Source organism: Podarcis melisellensis (assembly GCF_964234715.1).
Source record: "Podarcis melisellensis genome assembly, chromosome: 4".
NCBI lineage: Eukaryota > Metazoa > Chordata > Lepidosauria > Squamata > Lacertidae > Podarcis > Podarcis melisellensis.
Genome location: NC_138531.1, coordinates 67,362,152 through 67,374,032, shown reverse-complemented (window position 1 = coordinate 67,374,032; position 11,881 = coordinate 67,362,152). Strand labels below are relative to the sequence as shown.

The window sequence follows — 11,881 nt, the reverse complement described above, 5'->3', positions numbered from 1 at the left end:
CCTCACAACAAACACTCTGTGAGGTGAGTGGGGCTGAGAGACTTCAGAGAAGTGTGACTGGCCCAAGGTCACCCAGCAGCTGCATGTGGAGGAGCGGAGACACGAACCTGGTTCCCCAGATTACGAGTCTACTGCTCTTAACCACTACACCACACTGGCTCTCAGTGTGTCTTAACTGCCTATTTGTCACTTCCAGGGAGAGGTTAGAAGTTCAAAGCAATGCTTCTGAATACCAAGAACTGGAAACCACAGGAGATGAGAGTGCTCTTGTGCTTGAATCCTGCTTGCAGGTCTCACACAGGCATCTGGTTGGCCACAGTGAGAACAGGATGCTGGACTAGATGGGCCATTGGCCTGATCCAGAAGGCTCTTCTTATGGTCTTAATGCTAGAAGAACAGTGGATTCAGGAGGAGTTCTAGCTGCCTGGAATTGTTCTGCCCGTGTATCTTTTGTGCTGGTCTCATATCGTAAATTCGCCTGGCAAGGTGTGGCTTCTACCAAATCCTTTAGTCCTTCAGCCAGCACACTCTAAATAGAGGTTGACGTGTGACTTGATGAATCACCTTTTTCAGTCTAATATGGTTTTGTGTGGGCTAGTTTGGGTATATCTTTAGGATGTTTTTGCCCAGCTTGTATAAAGCACGTTCACTTACCTGGAATAGTTTTAATATTTGGTTTAGGAGACAGGAAAAAAAATATTTTTATTTCTATGGAACAGCCTCTGTCCACTTATATATTAAAAAAACCACACCAAAAACTTGTCAACATTGGCAAAGGTTCCCACTTGTTTGGGTTGTCTCAAATGTTTTGATGAAGAAGAAAAAAGGTACCTCAAGGTCAGAAATGAAGGTTTGGAGGCTACCAGGCTAATATGTTTTACAACCACATTATTTATATATTCAATATTTATCCATAATATTATAATGCTCTTTTATATTGTAAACTGCTCAGTGATGCTTGAATGAAGGGTAGTATATAAAATGAATGAATGATGATAAGATAAGCATTGTCTCAATTTGAGCCGTAACCATATCTGGTAAGTGGTTGGTGATGGAATACTAGCTATTTGGGGACAATTGTACATATTAAATGTGCATCTGTAAGAATAGTTTTATTGTTTTTAGAGTTTGTATTTTATTTCATTTTTATTGGCCTTTTGTTTTATAGGCCTTTGGTCTGATCCTCTTACACTTTAAGGCTCTTCTTTAAGGCATTTTGCACATGCTCAAAGGTCTGCTTTTTCCCTGGTTACTTCACATGAACCAAGCCGAAGGCTTCTGGAGCAAAGTCTGGGTAAGCCTTGGCCCCAAATAATTCTTGATTTTACAGTTGCAGAGCAGGCTGGCATAAGGAATTCAGAACAGATCTGAATCAGCTGCACCCCTAGAATGGAATGCTATGCTAGGAAAGTATTTTATAAATGTCAAGGACCTCATACTCCACCCCTTCTCAACTGTGAGTGGCTATGTCCAGTAGAAGCAACTTGTAAAACACAAGCATCAGAAATTCAATGCAAAAAGTTTTCTCTTACTAGTTAGGCAAGGACAACCACTGGTGTCTGATACAATGTATCAGTGCTTGGTGCTAATGAACATCACCTACTATTCTAAATAGGTTTTTTAAAAAAATAACATCCTAAGTCAGTGACATTTTTTTTTCCTGAGTCAACATGTTTACCACCAGGTAGTTGGTCATTTACATTAATCAGGAGTCTGATTAAGGGAATGTTTTGACTATTTTCAGGAAGCTCTTAATGGCTTAAGTGAATGGAAAACACATACGATTGCTGTAGCAACAAAGACAACAATTTTGTTGTGGCTGCAGACTGGCTTATGCACTAGCCTACTTAAGCAGTTTCAAGTTATCAGTTACTATGTTCCTTGTCTCACACAACCCCCTCTTTTTCATCCCTTCTCTTTAGACACACACACACACACACACACACACACACAGTCATTGTTGATCACTATCATTTTAATATTTTATGTATTTGTTTGCTTGGCACATTTATGGCCCATCCCTCATTATTGGAGATTTCAGGGCAGGTTACAACAGACAGGGTGCTTATTAACTAAGTTTTACTCTGAGGAAACTCATTGGCATAAATTAACATTGCAAAGTTAGGTCATGTTATTAATTTCAGTGGGTCTTTGATGAGTAAAACTTTGTTGAGTATCATCCACAGTTACACGACTAAGCCACTTCTGGCAAACCAGAGCAGCGCAAGGAAACACCATTTACCTTCCCGCCGGAGCGGTACCTAGTTATCTACTTGCACTTTGACGTACTTTCGAATTGCTAGGTTGGCAGGAGCAGGGACTGAACAACGGGAGCTCACCCGTTGCGGGGATTTGAACCGCCGACCTTCCAATCAGCAAGTCCTAGGCTCAGTGGTTTAACCCACAGCGCCACCCACATCCACCCTAACGCATACCACAGGATAAAATGAGGAAGGAAATTCCTACCTTGAGATTTGTAGAGAGAAAGTGAGGTGCAAATGTTTTTCTTATACTGCTTTAAACAGTTATGGCTTCCCCCAAAGTATCCTGGTGTAAACAGTCTTCACGAAGGCTTCACTCAACTTTATTGAAGTTGGTTAAATCACAGTGCTTGCCTTGCCAGGTCGTAACCATCACACCATGAAAGTATATGTGAAGCATATTGAACTCTCTCAAATCCTACAAGCTAGTAGCACATTCGTAACTTGAACGTGGATCCTTACATAAAGAAAATGGCACGATCTAGGAATTAAGAGGAAGTCTCAGCTGGCTTGAGGGAGCCCCAAAACTGACAGAAGTCCAATATCTCTTGAGAGGAAAATACTAAAGGGGAAACCCAACACAGTGAAGACTAAACGTGTTAAGTAAGCAAGGAATGATGACACTGTGTTGATGGGGGGGGGGGGTCAAATGGAATGGACACTGGCATGCTTGGCTTCAGCACAATTGTCCTGTCATCATCGCTACCATGCTGATGAAATGCCAGCTGGCTAATGGATCTGCCATTTTAAAAATAGTTCTGAGGGGGGGAAACACACAAACAGTTTTCAAAGAGCATTAACATCGGAATCCTATACATGTGAACTCAGAAGTAAGCCACATTGTGTTCAATGGGACTTACTCTGAGCTGCAGCCCAAGTGAAGTTATACATGCCTTGGTAAATGTGGCATCTGTACAGAATAAAGTTTGGAGTGTGCATAATCTGGCATATTTCATCCTAGTTTCTTCGCTGGAGTTCTAAGAGCTGGCAAGACTACTAATGCTTCAGGATTTGCATCATAGCCAAAACCTATTCCCTTCTGAGTATCGCTTTTATTTTATTTTAAAAAGATGAAACAAAGCAGTAGAGAAGGGCATGACAAAATATTTATTTTTGTTCAGCAAAGTAACAACAGTACTTTTAAATATACTAGAGGTGTTGTTGTTTTTTTTTAAAAAAAGAATAAATGTTTGTTTTGTTCTTGTGGATATTAAATAGGTATGCTTCTGTGGAATTGCTATAAAAGAACAAGATATGTGGGCTTTTGCCAGTTAACATTCCATGTCAGGGATCTTTTATAATCTTATTTATATAATTTACAGTAAATATTATGATAACTGTGGTTCTTTTGACTTTTGTCTAGACATTAGGAATTTTATGACTAGTTTTAAACTGCCATGCTACACCATGTTGTTTTGTAGCCACATGAGATATCATCTTGAATTAACAAGTCATTAGCTAACAACTAGACACGATTTACAAGACACTTACCAGAAAATGAAACCTAATTTCCCAGCAGTTACTAGACCTCTTTGCTGGATTCTGCATTTTGCACACAGCACTCAATGGCTTCTGATAAACAGTAATCAGAGTATTGCTTGCATGGCAGATGTTGGTGTGTGGACTAGAATGGGAAATGGGGAGAGAGGAAGGGAAGAGAGTGTATCCGTTGTCCTTGACAAAGCAGGCATTTTAAGCTGATGCTGTTGCTGTGTTCAAAACGCCAGATGGCCACCATGTGGGGCAAGAGGCACAATAACGGTGGGCATAAGACCACTTTCTGGGTGAGAGCCAGGATGGGATGTCTATAGTGCCCTAGTTGAAAGTTGGGGTGGAATCTATGAATGTTTGAAGATGGAGTCTTGGATCCAAACTACAGATACATCATCTGGACCATGGTAGTGCCTTTGTGCAACAATTCTACTTTCATATTGGCATCATTTTCTCCTCTGTTTAAACTTTATATTGATTTTATATTTATTGATAAGATTGTTTATAATTGTTTCTATTTTTTAAAAGCTATTGTTCATTTTATATGTTGTGAGTGAGTCGCTTTGGGCACAATTTGTGGGAGGAAAGCTGCATCTACGGCGATGGTACTTTTCTGAAAACAAAGGGATTTTGTCAAAGCCAGAGGTTGCAGAATGCACCCAAAGCAATAAAACAGCAGCCTGGAGCAGAAGCAAGAGCTACAGGCAACCTCTTGCCTTAGTAATGGAGGAAACTCTGGCCAATGTAGGCACAGACTTAAAAGGATTATGTTGAACTCAACACAACATTGTCTGGGCCAACTAAATGAATAATGACAAAACAGAAAAGGCCCTCAGCGTTTCCTGTGTAAGGTCACACATGACCAAAACAAACCCTCTTTTTTGTGTGGGGTTGCTATAACTGTTTTGCAAGCAATTTGAAATGGCTCTCTGGAGCTCCTTTAGAGAGCAAGAGTTTCAAGGAGGCGAACTTATCCCAATCTTTTTTCTAAGGAAGTGATATTGAAGGGTTGCTGCTTAAACAGTCCAAAGGGTGGATGCTAAGCAGTCCCCCTCTGAAATGTCCTCAAGTCTCTGTGCAAGAGGGGAGAATAAACACAGCTGGATTCCTGAGAGAGTCCGGCTGCAGACATCCTTTTCCTGCGAGTCTGACTCCAGTCCAATCTCTGGACAGGAGGAGGAGAAGGAGAAGGAGAAGGGGGAGTCTTCTGAGACTAGACTCCTTTCCCTTCCCTCCCCTCTTTCTGGCTCTCCTCCTATTTTTCTTGCTGATGTCACAGATAGGAAGCTGACTCATGATGAATAACTATTTGTTGTTCCCCGACAGCCTGCCCTTTTGCAGAAAATCTGTGCAAAGTTTTACAAGAGATTTCTCAACCAGCTCCCCTAAAGCGCTCCAGGCACATTGCTCCTAGCATGATGTCACGGGGAGTAGTCCTGGAAAGGGGAATTGTATTGCCGCAATCCAGGACTTTAGCCTGAAAAGGCTCTATCTGCAATGTGCTCTCCAGCAGCAGTGAGAAACTTGCACCCTACAAGTCAGCCAGGGGAGAGAGTAGGAAGTGTGGCACCAGTAGTGCAATGACATAATTTTGCACTCCAGAGCTAATGCTTTTATGTGGCCTTCCTCTTTAGATGGTAATAGGTCAGATTCAGATTTACACTGCAAGCCTAACCATGCCAATGGGCATTCTTACTCCCAGGTAATTGGGGTTAGAATTGCAGCCTCGTTCAGGTTAAGTGTGCTTAGGACAGCAGACACACTTTCTTGGAAGTAAACCCCACTAATTTAAGCCCCACTGATTTTAATTGGGCTACTCCAAGTATGAATAGGTCTGGATCCAACCCTTATTTTTTAAAAAAGCGACAATCCAGCCCTGCTGCTTTTGGGTGCCTTCCTGCTCATCTTGCTTTCATTGAATTGTAGAGCTGGAAGGGACCCCAAGGGTCATCTAGTCTAACCCCCTGCAATGCCTTGGTTTTCTGCCCCCATCCTGTCCTAAAGTGGGTGTCACTGCAGCATTGGCAGCCACTGAAATCTACTTCCCAAGAGCCTCAAGGGAGGATTTCACTTGTTCCCCAAATACAAGCTTTCTTCTCCAGAACTGGATTCTAGAAGGCCAACCTGAATTTCTTCTCCAAACCGAGTCTTGTAAAGACATAGCGGATTTACAACCGCAGCCAATAAATGTCCATTCAGAAGAAAATCCCACTGACTTCAACGGCCTCCTTCCTAAGTAAGTGTGACCAGCACTGCAGTTTATTACTCGTATTGCATCTTTATTCCAACTTTTCTCCAAGGAGCTCAATATAGCGCAGGTGGTTGCTCCCTCTCCGCTTTATCCTCCCAACAACCCTGCCAGGTAGGATAGGCCGAGAGATAGCCACTGACCCTAAACCTTTGGGGGCCAAAGTGCAATCAGATGCAGAGAAAAGTATTTGGAAGTATCCCCTCCCCACTCCTTTCCCCCTTTCTCCCAGCTCGTTAGCAGTGCTCGGAAAAATCCTCTTTCTTCCTGACTCTGCGCGCGTCTCTCGCACCCCTCCTCTTTCGATCCTTCCCTCTCCCTGTTATCCCGGAGGGAACGAACCATTGTAGCCGGGAGGGGGGGTGAGTTTGTGTGGCGGCGCTCTTTGGCTGGAGCTTGGATACCCTAATGGGCGGGACTGGCTTCGGCTGCGCGGGGAGGAATAGGAGCAGCAGCAGGAGGAGGAGGAGGATCCTGTCGAGCTGAGGAAGAAGGCGGGAGGGGGGTGTCTCTTTTCGTAAGGCGCCCGCGATGGGAGTCTCCGGAGTGGCTGGGGAAAGCGAAGGATGCACAAAAGGCAGCAGCGCCAGGAGGTGAGTGAGGCGCTGCCTGGAGCAACTGCTTTTGTCCCGCGCGCGTTTGGGTATCTGCGCGCCTGAGCGCGCAACGTGCGAGGAGAGGGAGCGCAGAAAGCGCGCAGCAGGCAGCTTGTGTGCCGGGCAGGGAGCGCTGCTTGAGAAAGGCAAGTCCGTCTCTCCGTCCGGAAGCTAAACAAAACCCAAGAGAGGATTGTAAACTTTGCCCTGAAGTTTTGTTTTTGGAGGGAATGAATTTTGGAGGGCATCTCCTGAAAAGGCACCTACTTAACAACCCAAAACCTGTCTCTGTTGCCCACCAGGACTCCCTGCTCTTTTATGCTCCGTGGCAGACAGATTTGTTTTGTCTTTCATGGGGGAAGATTTACTGGTCGCTTTGCATGCATTTTAATCTTGCTGGGCTTTTTGCTTTTGCAAACTGGCGCGTTTGTTTTTCAACTTCTACAAATTTCTGCTAATGGTCTTGCTTAGATTAGGCTAAAAGCCTCTGCTGAGAAGAAACGGGGACAGCACAGCATTTGTTTTGTTTTTTTTGAAAGTCCAGGACACTGTTGACTTAATGTAAACTGTTCCCTTCCGCTGAGAATCATTCAGCAGAGCTTTGGTTAGGAACCCGCTGTAGCTGAAGAATTAGTGCTTGCCTTGAAAGAGACTTTGTACAAACACAGCTAGGCAGTTTCCTCTCACCCACTTGCTGTTTCCTCCTGTAGGGTTTCCCTCTTTTGTATGTTATCCCAGATGATTGTTGCTTTTTAAAAATGTCTCAAAGCTTTTTGTGGTCTGTTCTCTCTTTCTCTTTCTCTTCATAAGCTCAAAGACTTCATCTGTGCATTCACAAATAGGATCTGTTTGGTGATGCTCTCCTCAGTTTTGCGTAGAGTTTTTCTAAGCAAATGAAGATGTGATTTTACTGCTCTTATTCAAGCAAAGTTCATTGGTTGTTGTCAGGAGAGCACAGGACAGAAGTTGAAACATGTGCTTCAGATCACATAATCCAGAATTTGAGCCTGGAAAATGATAGCTGTGTTTGTCTGTTACAGCAAACACGCACACACAAAGAGAGAGAGAGAGAGAGAGACGTCTTGTGGTGTCTTAAAGACTAACAGATTTATTGTGGCATAAGCTTTTGCGGACTCGTCAGACATACAAAGTGCTAGTCATGATAGACTGTTTACGTATTTTAAATCTGTAGGATAATTTACCCAGAAATGCTTATGAAATGCTGAATCAAGTTTTCTCTAAGATGTCACTAGACTGTCATTTTTGTGACCAAAGTGTAACATGCTGAACTCACAATCAGGGTGGTCAAGAGATGGATAGCCCCTTCACCGCAGTTTGGTCCAGTACATAGCCTGAATGGTAGCCAACATAAGGTCTTTCCAATGTTACTGGATTCTATCTCTCGTCAGCCCCAGCCACTATGGGGTGAATGGCCAGGAATGATGTGAGCTGAAGTTCAACACCTGGAGAACAACGTGTTGGCTCTGCCTGGCATAGGTTGCTGAACTGTGATCTTCTGGACTGGAGTTTAAGTCTCAGTTGTGTCAAAAACACAGAATGTCTTTGGATAATACAATCAGTGCTACCCTTATGTCAGGCATGGGGAATCTCTGGCCCACTGGATGTTGTTAGACTCCAGGTAGCATAGCCAGTGTTCTGGGAGGGGACGAGCTGTGTCCCCATTTCTGCCTTAAGTGAGTGCACAGGTTCCTTGCATTGACATTTTTGCTCTTCCACTGAAACTTGTGCAAAACTGGAGGTCACTCATACAGCTTGCACATCTCTGTGCAAGTACTGCAGAGAGAATGTGAGCACAGAGAGTTCATTCACTTGCTAGTTAGCACTTCTGGTATCATCCAAAGTTGCCACAGTGTGTGGTAAATCTCTGATCATCTTTTAAACAGAAATAATGGAAACCCACTTCAAAGCTATTGTGAAGACAAGAAAGACTGCTAAATTCTTTACAGAACATAAAGGCTATGTGCATAGGTTGTATAAATGTAAGCAGTAACTTTCCTTAAGTTATACTCTAGTAGCTGTCTTCTGCAGGTGTGGGATTCGGTGAAGTGTGTCACCTTCAATGAGTAGACCTTGGAATTCAAACATTATCATTGACTGACATGAGAGAACTGGTTGGGACTGGTTGACTATTATGGGAAGCAAGTTACAGTGTAGCACCACCATCTAGATTCTGGTTCTTATGGTGATTAGCTATATGGGAGGTTAAGACTGTGCCTGCACCTCAGAATATTCTAAAGCTCATAATATAGCAGTTGCTTCTTCATAAAATTAGGGAACTGAATAAATGTTTTCAAGTTAGGAAAAACGTCAAGGTATGAATAGCTTTTCCAATTGGAGGGGTAGAATGCTGACTATATTTTAGACAATTTCAGAGGCTGAGCAGAAGGAAAGGAGGCTGTGTGAATCTGAATTTATATTCCAGGACCAGCAGGGATAAAATAATGGGTGGCAGACTGATTGGTTTAGCATAGGATCCCCTATTCCTTTAAGCCTCAACAGTCTGCTGAAACAAAGACATTTGCAGGCTTTCAACCTGTGAAATCGACTTAATGTTTGCATGCTTTCAACTTGCTTTGCTGTACTTCTTCCTTCTTGATAATTATGAGACATAATTAATTCTAATTAGTTTGCACTGATGCATCTTCTATTTGATAAGGGATCTTGTTTGCCCTTCTGGTACAGGCTCCTATATAGTTTAGTTTGACTGGTCTTGCTGTGGTTCCCTGAACCACAAAACCACTGTGGAATGAAACCTCTTGGTGGTGGTTGGCCTCTGTACAGTGCAGCCGAATGCATTTATGACAATGTCACTCAAAAATCAAGGGGGAAATAAAGCATATTCAGCTTGCATTGCTTTTAAAATTGATTTAACTTTAGAAAAAGGCAAAGGGATCACTGACCTTACAAAGAAGGGCGATGTCTGCTGTTGGCACAGGTCTTTTCACAGCTCAGTGTGAGGTTTGGGAGATTCCAGGAAATCTAATGAGAATGAAAAATGCACTTGGTGAGAACACTTAGGAACTTATGATATTTTCACTGGAAATTCTAACCTGGGAACAGGTTGCCTGAAATTGAAAAAGGTAATATAGAACCCATAAAGATTCAGATGTTGCAGCTCTAAACCTCTATTGAAGTGATGTACAGTCGTATCTTGGTTTTCGAACAGCTTAGTTCTCAAATATTTTGACTCTTGAACGTTGCAAACCCAGAAGTGACTGTTCCGGTTTGCAAACTATTTTTGGAAGCCGAACATCTGATGGGCTTCCACGGCTTCTGATTGGCTGCAGGAGCTTCTTGCAGCCAGTCAGAAGCCACACTTTGGTTTCCAAACATTTTGGAAGTCAAATGGAGTTCCAGAATGGATTCCATTCGACTTCCAAGGTACTAGGTTTCCAGAACTCTCTTAAGGTTTTCTCCTCCCACAGGGGTGGAAGATATGTTGACTTGTATTATCTCTGAAGCAAGGGAGCTATGAACTCTTAACTCCTTCTCCCACTGAAGCAGCAGTGGATCTTCCTATGGTAAATGGAAGCCCTGAAGTACAAAATAAATGTCAAAAGCTAAGGTTGCAGAAGACTTCTACCCAATTTGGCATAAAGTTCTTTAGAAGGACCATGTAATGACAGTGGAACGATCTTCATCACCACCATTGCATAGTATCATCCTTCAGTCCTTGGCTGTAATAAAGAGATTGATAATATTACTTTGGCATGTATTGCGTGGACTTCTTTCTTCCCACCTGGGTGTCAAATTATCGGTCGTTTCTGCAACGGATTTGGAAGGCACTATACAGATAAAATTCGCTAATCTCCATTCTGACTTTGATAACATATTTGAACCAAAGTCCTGGGATTATTTTCAGTTTGTTTCCCCTTTGACAGATTTTTTGGTAAGAGGGAGTATCCATACTAAATTCTTGCCCTTCCTGGGTGGTTAAAATACATGGGAAAGACTGGACCTCTTATAACAAGAGTGATTTTTAGTTCATGAAGGGAATGGAAGTTTGCAACTGCTGAACACAGGGTTCATTTAGCTACTGTGTTAGAAATATTTACTTTATGTCAAAAAGCTCATTTTCATTCTGCCTCCTCCTTTGTGGGAAAATTGGGGAAATGGTTACAGCATGTAGTTGGCGTACAGTTCTAGGCATCTAGGCATTCTGCCTTGTCCTTTTTTCAATCCTGCTTCTAGCTTTGGGACACAGTTTGCTTCAATTGTTTCGAGATTAAGTTAGGAAGTTTCTGACCACTCTGGACCATCTCACACTATTGATGTCCAGATATTGATAAACCAAAATCTTGATTTTGTGAGCATACAGGGGTTATCCTTGAATACATGTGTGAGTTTCCTGGTTGATAACCTGTGGGGTTCTTTAGTGATCATATCTGCACTTGTTGTTACCAGCTCTGTTTGTTGAAAGATAGCAAGCAGCCAAAGGTTCGGAGTAGAGTGTGGTAATACCACTCATCTCATTTTCCACTGCTCTAGGGGCACAAACCTCTCTTCTGAACCACTGTCTGGGGTCAAGGTCAAATTATGACCTTGGAACTGAAGCCATACAATACAGAGGCGGTGGCACTGGGGATTTTAAATACTCATTTAACATATGGCAAAGATGTGACCTAACACAGCTATCCTTCTAGATGGATGGGACATGGGTGGCGCTGTGGTCTAAACCACTGAACCTCTTGGGCTTACAGATCAGAAGGTTGGCGGTTCGAATACCCACAATGGAGTGAACTCCTATTGCTGTGTCCCAGCTCCTGCCAACCTAGCAGTTTGAAAGCATGCCTGTGCAAGTAGATAAATAGGTCCCACTGTGGCGGGAAAGGTAAACGGCATTTCCATGCACTCTGGTTTCGGTCACGGTGTTCTGTTGCACCAGAAGTTGTTTAGTCATGCTAGCCACATGACCCAGAAAGCTGTTTGTGGACAAACGCTGGCTCCCTCAACCTGAAAGTGAGATGAGCGCCGCAACCCTATCGTCGCCTTTGACTGGACTTAACCATCCAGGAGTCCTTTACCTTTACCTTACCTTCTAGATACTGTAAGCACTGTAGGAGGACCTTATTATTTGGGTTGGCTTATATCACTGGAACTATTTGTAGTGGTGGAATTTACCTTAAAGCTTTATATGCTTGGTAAATAATACCTGTGTGCTGGTTTTAGATGTGCTCTAAGCCTCTGAGATAGGAAGGAGTACAAGTCATGATTAATAAGAATAAATGTTCTTCAGTTTTAGAAAATGGGTGTGAGTTTGAAAA

General features: G+C 42.8%; 1 protein-coding gene across 5 annotated transcripts in view; it reads left to right on the top strand.

Annotated features, from left to right (window-relative positions):
- The first annotated feature begins 6,496 nt into the window (after nt 1-6,496).
- The window catches only part of PHLDB2 (pleckstrin homology like domain family B member 2), a 73,759-nt gene continuing 68,374 nt past the window's right edge, over nt 6,497-11,881 (top strand). For 4 of the 5 annotated variants that reach the window (XM_081908371.1, XM_081908370.1, XM_081908369.1 and 1 more), the window contains exon 1: nt 6,499-6,593. The gene's annotated coding sequence lies outside the window, so the exon portion shown is untranslated. Of the gene's footprint in view, nt 6,594-11,881 lie in introns of all 5 variants that reach the window. The other variant, XM_081908367.1, reaches the window with a different exon arrangement.